The sequence below is a fragment of the Lactuca sativa genome, chromosome 5 (assembly GCF_002870075.4).
Source record: "Lactuca sativa cultivar Salinas chromosome 5, Lsat_Salinas_v11, whole genome shotgun sequence".
In the NCBI taxonomy this organism is placed as follows: Eukaryota; Viridiplantae; Streptophyta; class Magnoliopsida; order Asterales; family Asteraceae; genus Lactuca; species Lactuca sativa.
The window spans coordinates 370,976,248-370,986,237 of NC_056627.2; positions in this window are offsets into that span (position 1 = coordinate 370,976,248).

Consider the following 9,990-nt stretch of genomic DNA (forward strand, 5'->3'; position numbering starts at 1 on the left):
AGCTTGTCGTGAGTATCTCGTCTTATGAAAGCCTCCAATAAGGTTCGATTACGCCTTTCTGCCACACCATTCAATTATGGTGTCCTAGGTGGCGTCAATTGTGAAACTATTCCACACTCCTTGAGATAATCGTGGAATTCAAGACTTAGGTACTCTCCTCCTCTATCGGATCGAAGCATCTTGATTTTCCTGCCCAATTGATTCTCCACTTCATTCTTGAACTCTTTGAATTTTTCAAAAGTTTCTGACTTTTGCTTGATTAAATAGATATACCCATATCTACTATAGTCATCGGTAAAAGTCACGTAGAAGCGGTTCCCATCCTTCGTGGTTGATCTAAACGGTCCACATACATCGGTATGTATTAGGTCCAATAGACCCTCACCCCTTTCACATGTACTTGTGAAGGGCGACTTAGTCATCTTTCCAAGTAAACAAGACTCGCACGTGTCATCTTCCCTAAGGTCGAATGATTCCAACACTCCATCCTTTTGTAGTTGGGCTATGCGTTTCTTGTTGACATGTCCAAGACGACAGTGCCACAAGGATGCTCTATCCATACTATTGGAAGAATCTATGTTCAAAACATCATTTCCTAAGTTATCAACAACCATAACAGTTTCATATATTACATTACATGGTATAACTTCAAAATAAAAGACACCATTTAGATAAGCTAAAATAGAACCATTCTCATTATTAAAAGAAAATCTAAAACCTTGTCTAAACAAACCATGAAATGAAATGATGTTTCTAGCCATTTCTGGAGAATTGTTCAAATCTTGGTCACAGGTGTCACACCCCGAAAACCAAAGGTGGAAAAGTTTCCGGGGTTGACTCCACGTTGAGTATCAAATCCAATGCACATAGTAATCAAAGTAAACAACCATTACATTACATATATTTGAAAGTTTACATTTGGTTCAAAAGTAAATTGTACAAGTGTTATACATATATCATATGAACAAAAGTAGAGACGAGTCTTCTGAGCACTCCGTCTTCACCAAAAGATATCGTCGGGTACCTGTCTAACGTGGACCTGAGAATACAAGCGGTTTGAAAATCAGCATAAAGCTGGTGAGTTCATAAGATGTCGTTTTCTGAAAAACCGGTTTCCTTTAGTTTTCCGAAAAGGTTTGTTATCCAAGAAAATCCCATATTTTCTTATGTAAAACAGTTTACTTATCTTTCATTACAGTTCAAGTACGCGTTATATGTTACCCCAGGAAAATCCCATATTTTCCTAAATACAAGACCCATTTAATATCACATAGTATAGTTTAATACACAAAACTATATATTGAAAATCTTGGGATTACTATCCCGAATTAGATATAAAATACTTTAATATACGTGAACTGTAGATGGAAAATAGTTTGAAAACCTTAAGACTAACATCCCGTACTACATATAGATTTAATACCATGGGACTATCATCCCGAACTAGATACAAGATAGTTTGATATACTTGAAAATATAGACTGAAAACCATGGGATTACCATCCCGGACTAGATACAAGATAGTTTGTTAAAACCATGGGATTACTATCCCGAACTAGATATAAGATAGTTTAATAAAAACCATGGGATCACTATCCCGAACTAGATATAGATTCTAACCATAGGAATAACATCCTGCAATAGATATGAACCCTATAGACCAAAAACCATGGGATTACCATCCCGTACTAGATATAAGATCTAAAGATAGAAGATTGATATAAAATCAAATCCAAAACCAAAGTCGTGAATAATCTTATATTAATACGTATTATGAGTCGGGTAACCATGCTGATACGACAACGAGACCTCCTTGACGCTTGTCAGACGTCGGACGATATCCAGAATTTGTCACCCCAGGCGTGCCCGCCTAACTGTAGCTAGCAGTTAAGGTGTGGGATTGTCAGTCCCGAATAGATCTATTCACAAATTCCTCACTCTCCCTCCAGGAGACTCTGGTTACACTTCCCGGGAGGATTTACTGATCATCCATAAAGGGTAGTGACAAACTCACAAGCTAGTACTAAACTATTCACAGGGTTCTCATACGATATAAAACATATATAAAAGATTATGAAACATAATACAATGAATACAAATACATACAATGAAACTATCTGGCAATACATTCAAATGATGCGGAGATAAACTGAATCAGACATAGTTTATCTAATAACTTTATACACATATCAGTACATGATAAAACGAAAACTGAAGAACCCCAAATTATTCCCATAATAATTTGATTAGTTTGGTTATTTCCTTAACTAAAATTCATTTAGTTGTAGTTGATAAATCATCCCTTATGCTCAGCATAATACATAAGGGGTAAAAGTATTTATAAGTTTGCCAGATATTATTTGAAATACATCAAAGTTATGTTTTGAAAATATGTATAGTTTGCTTGTATCCCCCCCCCCCGGCTGAAAACATTGAAAAACAGTGAAAAAGGGTAGGGGTATGAACTCACCGGACGAGAAATGTTACGATTTCGGATGCTAAACGTGGGTTCGGGGCTTGCAAACGCACGAGGTTCCTAAGTATAATGCAAAGATACACATTTGTATCTAATTAGGACTTAGATTATTTAATCGTTAGGGACAAACACTTTTAGTCGCGGAAACACCCCAGTGCAAGTGTTTGGAGGGACCCGGGTGGTGTTTAAGGACACATATAGCTAGGATATTGAATTGGGACTTCAAGAGTAAACTCCTTAGAGAGTTTACGGCCTTAGATACCACACCCACATGAGTTCACGGCCGTGAACTCATAAGTGGTGTTTTTGGATGCTAAATGACTTCATAAATCATGGATAATTTAACTAGGATTGTATCTAAGGCGTAGGGATGAATTTAAACTCACTTAGGGACCATTTATTGGAGTTTTCAGCTGTAAACATGGAGTTTACGACCGTAAACTCTCCCACACACAAGATCCCTAATGTTTTTGGTCCTTTAATCAATCACATGTGATTCAAATGATTTTTCCAAGCCTTTAATGGATTTTTAAGCTACTTTTGACATAGATTTAGGAGTTTACAGCCCATGAACCCCCTCATGGCCGTGAACTCCTTGGAAGGGTGTTATAATATGTTTTAAGGTCCAATACTTGTTTGTAAACATTTGTAGAATTTATCCCAAGGCTTGTTATCTCTTCAAGGCATCAAATGACATCAATTTAGGATTTTACGGCCCATGAGTATATGCTATGGCCGTAAACTCTTATATGTCATGTTTTGTTATGATTAAGACCCCCAAACTATTTTTAGATGGTTCTAGGATTTACCACAAGGCTATTGGTTAAGTTTCAAGGCATTCTAACTTGTCTAAAGGTGTTTTCTCCCCATGTTTGAGGGGTTTACGGCCCAAGCACATGCCTTGGCCGTAAACTCTCGTTTGTTCCTCAAAAATTATGTTTAAAGTGTTCTAAGGCTAAAACCAATATTCTAGAAGTCATATCTATGTCTTGTTGGGGTCTAGGAAGGGTTTTAGGGCTTAAAAACCCTCTCATTATGTGTTTACGGCCTAAGCTCCTTCCAGGGCCGTAAAATCATATAAAAGGCCTTAATTCATGTTTTAATCCCGAATTTGAAGGTCAAATATGCTATACAATGAGTTTAGGAAGGTACCTTAGAGATTTGAAGCCTTAAAATTGAGTTTTGGACCCTTGAACTTAGATTTAGGAGAGAGGTTAGAGAGAGAGTAAAGAGAGGAAGCAAAAGCTTCAAATGAAAGGTTTAACACGTTTATATAGGTCGCAAAACTTGGACACGGAGGAATTCTACCCGATACCGGCATTAAACGGGGCTTTTGGTCGCACCCGATTAAGTTTCCGTTACTAGGCGGGAACGTTTCTAAAATTTTTGAAATAACTATTTTGAACTAATTTCATGAGTTCCTAAGGGGTTTTGGACACTCATTAGCATCAAATAAACATATAAGTTTAATTAATTTAACCCAAAAACAAAATTGGAACGAATTGATATTCGGGGAGTTTTACGGGTAGAACGGGGTTTTCGGCAATGAACAACTTCGGGTTGTTACATTGTCCCCCCGTTAGAGGGAATTTCGTCCCGAAATTCAAAGAATAAGATATAGATCATGAATTGGAATGAGACACGAATGGATTTGTTGCCTCGGATCTTCACGTTCTCAAATGGAATCGGGTCTCCGCTTGGCGTTCCAGCGAACTCTCAATATTGGGACGCGACTTTTGTTTCGCACATTGACTCTCTCTCAATATACGATCTCAATTGATTCTCTCATGGAAGTTTCAACCCTGGATGACTTCGGTTTCCTCAAAGGAAATCACTAGGGTTTCGTTAGGTAGGTACTTCTAAGGATTCGAGACGTGAAGTACCGGATGGATGTTACCAAGTTCTGAAGGTAGCCGAAGTTGGAAGGTTACGAAATCGATTCTATGAGGATCACGAAGGGTCTAATGTATCACGAGGGAAGTATTTCACACTTCTCAAAGCATATCATGCTTTTCTGGGATAAATCCATCAACAGAACACACGCTTCAACAGGAAAGCACATCTTCAAGGAGCCGGGTAGCTAAGGGTTTGATGTCTTTAGAAGAAGTTTGTGGGTAAGACTGCGATATTAGTTGATGGGACCCAAGAATCGACAGGTTTCTATGGGTATTTTTGGTGCCGACTAATTTCCTATCGCCTTAGACGTTGGAAAAGTACACGGTTACGACTACTTTGCTTGGCTACATGATCGAGGGAAAGAGATTTGACCGAAAGGATACCACTACTAATCCGTAGTGATCATATCAGTTCTTGGTCACCGTTTTGAACACGTCATTCTCACTGAGGTTTGGTCACGAGGTAGATCCAGAGATTAGGCCGATGCGGAACTAAGCTAAACGTTCGAAAGGAATTCTTCGGGAAAGACATTTAGGGGAAAGAGCTTCTGACTTCTCGTTTCCCGATGGTCTCAGAAATGAGGGATGCATGGTAATTCATATCGGGAAAAAAACTTTTGAGCTTTAAGGCATGAAATGATACGAAGGTTTGATGCCGAAGATCATGAGATTCGGGTCGGGGAAAAGATCTAGACGAGCGACCCTTTCGAAACCAAAGATAACAACATGAATGAGACTCGGTCATTTCATGTCAAACACAACATCAAAGTATTTCGTGAAGAGTTTCCCCCATTTAAATCGAATGGAACGGAATAATCCTCCGGACTGAGGATTCAATCTATAGGTACGAAGTTAGTGCTCTCTATCTCACTGGTTAGCCGTCTCGATTGTACTAAATTTCGATTACAATCAAAGGATTTAGTTTAGAAATTGTTCGAATAGATAGATAACAAGTTTCCCTTCTGGTACTAGAATTGAAAAGAGTTGCAGGTATAAGAATTGTCAAATAGGAGTATACCTGCGGCGATAGTCGGATCAGTGGTTGTAGCTGCTTTGGGGCAATTTCTTTTGAAGTTCCCTACTTCGCCACAATTGTAGCAGGCTGGACTGATTCCCGCTCCGGATGATTGGTTCGTTGATTTGGCTGGTTTTCTGCAGGTTCGAGCAAGATGGCCTACAGTTGTCACAGATCCTTTCGCGACATGGACCAGGAATGCGGTGGTGGTAGCTGCACTTACCACACCAAGGAAGGGTACCAGTGTATCCACTGGTAGGAGTTTGGGTCGTGGACCCGACAGCTGAAACAGCAACAGGGGCAGTAGCAGCATGGACTGCTACTGTTTGCTGTTTCTTAGAAGACTCTTGCGTACTCTGGGCCTTCCTCTTGTTCCAAAATTTCTTTTTGCTTCCACCTCCACTTGTGACCAGTTCGGGAGTGGTAGTCTCCTCATCGAGTTGTCTTCGTGATCGATCAGGGTTTTCGCAAGACATTTAGCGCTGTCATAGGTGTCTGGCTTCGCAGCCAAGACATTCCCTTTGGTTGGCTGGGTCAACCCCCAGATGAACCTCTCGATCTTTTTACTCTCCGGGGTAACCATTCCTGGACAGATTAACGCCAGATCATCGAATCTTGAAGTATAAGAGGCTATGTCGGAACCCTTCATCTTAAGGTTCCAGAGTTCGTGTTCTAGCTTCTGAATTTTGCCCCGAGGGCAATACTCTGCGAGTAGAAGCTCCTTCATAGCTTCCCAACCCATAACATTCGCTACAGGTAGAGTTAAGGATTTGACTCAGCCGTTCCACCAAGTCAGGGCTTTGTCAAGGAAGGTGCAGGCAGCGAACTTTACTTTGTCTGACTCCGAACAGGCACATATCTCAAAGATTGATTCGATTTTCTCGAACCATCGGGTGAGGGAAATGACACCTCCGGTGCTATCAAAGGATGTGGGTTTTGCGTTATGAAGTCTTTATAGGAACCCTCTTTTCGGTGTCCCTGACTGTTCTCTTGGTTTTGGGTTTGGGTACCACCGGAACCATCCGAGTTCCTTTGAGACATAGCAGCTGCCACCGCGGCATTGACAGCTGCCTGGAACATCACAGGGTCAAATTCAGGAGGAGGTGGTGGCGGAGGGTTGTTGGTGTTCTTCGAACTGGGTCTCTTTCTTGGAGGCATCTTGATCTAAAAAGTTCAGGAAAGAGAGGATCATAAGTCCTCTGAATTGAATCAAGAGATATGGAACATGGGATATCTCATCAAGACGGATATAACATCATATTAAGCAATAAAGCAGGGAAAGAGTTATCAAGGCAGATAATTTTATCGCTAGAGGAATGATCAAGGAACAACGCGTATACAAGGATTTTCTATCAAGGACCGGCTCGAGAAATACTCCCATAGTATTTCATGATTCACTGCAACGACGACTCGTTGTTTGGGGTATTGGGTAAGTTTTAGGTATGCTGCGTACCACAGTCACTCCCAAGCACATGTTGGCCGTGTCTCGAATGAATATAGTTGGCCAGGCTATATTGACCCTAGACACGACTACATAACTGCCCAGGTTTAACCGTAGCGTACAACACCCATTTACTTATGTTTTGTTCTACTTGTAGTTACGGATCTCGACGACTCGGTATACTTTTATACTTTTGAAAATACTTATTGTTTGAAGGATACTTTTAGTTCAGAGCACTTAGGCCCTTTAATGTTTATAGTTTTATACCATGTAAGGTTTGGTATACTCCATTCACTATAAACAAGGGCTCTGATACCAATCTGTCACACCCCGAAAACCAAAGGCGGAAAGATTTCCGGGGTTGACTCCACGTTGAGTATCAAATCCAATGCACATAGTAATCAAAGTAAACAACTATTACATTACATATATTTGAAAGCTTACATTTGGTTCAAAAGTAAATTGTACAAGTGTTATACATATATCATATGAAAAAAAGTAGAGACGAGTCTTCTGAGCACTCCGTCTTCACCAAAAGATATCGTCGGGTACCTGTCTAACGTGGACCTGAGAATACAAGCGGTTTGAAAATCAACATAAAGCTGGTGAGTTCATAAGATGTTCGTTTTCTGAAAAACCGGTTTCCTTTAGTTTTCCGAAAAGGTTTGTTATCCAAGAAAATCCCATATTTTCTTATGTAAAACAGTTTAGTTATCTTTCATTACAGTTCAATTACGCGTTATATGTTACCCCAGGAAAATCCCATATTTTCCTAAATACAAGACCCATAGTATAGTTTAATATCACATAGTATAGTTTAATACACAAAACTATATATTGAAAATCTTGGGATTACTATCCCGAATTAGATATAAAATACTTTAATATATGTGAACTGTAGATGGAAAATAGTTTGAAAACCTTGAGACTATGTAAAGTCCCGAAAAACAGATCTACCAATGATCAAAGAGAATCACAGATGCAAACACAAATTAATAAGCAAATATAGAACAAAAACCAAGCTTGCATACGCTTCAAAGCTATAAAACGTCTGATACAACTTGGGAGAATACGAAAGCATCAACAACCAACAAAGTTCGACACAACGCCCTATTTAAAGACTCGACTTACAACCGTAAAGTGTTTACGGCCGTAAACACATCTTGACCGTAAACTCATGACAAAAGACAATCTTTCTATACATCCACTACTACCAACTACTATGCCTACACCAAACCACTATACAGGTTCTTTCAATCTCCCCCTTTGTTTGGACTAGCTCGGCCCCATTCCTTTCTTTACCAGCATGACATCCATTTGGCCCATTGCGCCATTCCACATCTGCTTGCTCAAGATCTCTGCAACCATCCTGGTATACGCCTTGGCTCCCTCCTCATAGGTATCTTCAACCACTTTGATCTGAAAATTGCTTAGGTAATGAATATCCCACTTCCTGAACTGCAACAGGTCTCTTCGATCATACAACCGTATGCACCCATTCTTGAGCTTAATGACTGCACCACAAGTACTCTCATCATAAACCCAACACTCCATAGAACCTAGCCATCCATCTTGATAACCTTGAACAATGGGAAATTGTTTCACTTGAGTCGTGGGTGGCCACATAACCACTTGCAGAGGTTTATCAGAAGAAGCTTCAAACACATCTGGATGTTCCAGAATAACTGACTTGGCAGTTGGCATTGTTGGAAAACCCTTCTTGACTTGCTCATCCAAAGAGAATTTAAACTGCGAAACTTGAGGATTATTTAATAGATTGATAAAAGGAGCTTGTGATAGCTCTGTAAGATCAATTCTCGTCAATGAACTAAAGGCACGAATGTCTTTATACAGCTCTGAGTTACCACTCTTGCGAATGATAATCCAAAGTCGAAGAGGATCGTGAAATCCCCAAGCAGCAACACCCGATCGATCCCCGAAAGTATCTCTGAATCGAACAAGTTCAAGATCAGTCACAGTGATCAAAGGTCCTCCTTTCGAAGTACCCTGAGTAGCATTTTTCTTGAATAACAACTGCCCCTTTTCAGTATCATCTTCTTGATTTTTCCGTATTATCTCTTGAATATGAGGAGCCATAGGAGGAACAACTGCAATACGTTCAGCAAAGCCAGAAGATTGACCAGTTGGCACATCTACTGGATATGCTTGCACGTGTAGATTTATTCTTTGTTCTTCTACGTTTGTTTTATACTTCTCACCAAAATCATCCTCCAATTTCTTTTTCAATTCAAAGTAGCTCGAAGTTAGCAGATTGAAATGTTCTTGAAGATCAGAAATCTGCTTACTTTTCACTTTCTTATCTCTTTTAACGTCTGCCAGCTGTCCACCAAGATAAGTTCTATCTGACTGAAGCTTAGACACTTGAGTACGAAGTTCAATATTCTGAGCATGAAGTTCAGCTACTTGAATATCAAGTTCAATATTCTTCTGGCTTAGCACAGAGATCTCCTTTTGTAAACTAGCAAGAGATGGATCATCATCTGGAGCACCCCCTTCGTTTATAGAAACGCTCTTTCCTTGAGGACTGGGCGAACGAAGCTGTTCTTCTGCCATATGCAAAGCTAGCCTCTCAGAAGCAGCATCCCTATTGAATCTTGGAACTGGAAAGCCGGGCGGAGCTGAGGTGTCGCCAACATCAAAAACTGAACTAGGTCCAGTTGTGAACATCTTTGTTGCAGAAAGTCGTGTAGTAGCAGTAGCAATTGGCGGTGTAGGAAGACCACTGACCAAACTAGTAATTAGCTCGGATTGTCTTGCGTCAAGTCTTCTCCTCTTTGATTGAGGTTGGTCAGCTTGTAGAGGAATTAAACTAACAAATGGTTCAGTTGTAGGAGAAATAGACACGGGAGGGGAACATCCCACAACTATCTCCATTGGAATCGAAGTTGACACCATCTGCTCAGAAGTTGGAGTAAGAGTTTCGCTTGACTTCCTCGTCTCAGTTGTCGGCAAAACAACATCATCGACATTTTGAAAAATTGTGTCAAGAATCTCGTTAGACACAACATTGGCACTACTAGCTAAGGAAGCCGCGATATCATCATTATCAAATCCTGTAAGATCAAGATCTTCAAACGAGTCATGTCTATCATCACCGGTAATCATTTCCCTTTCATCTTGTCTTTCACTCGATTCGTGTTCA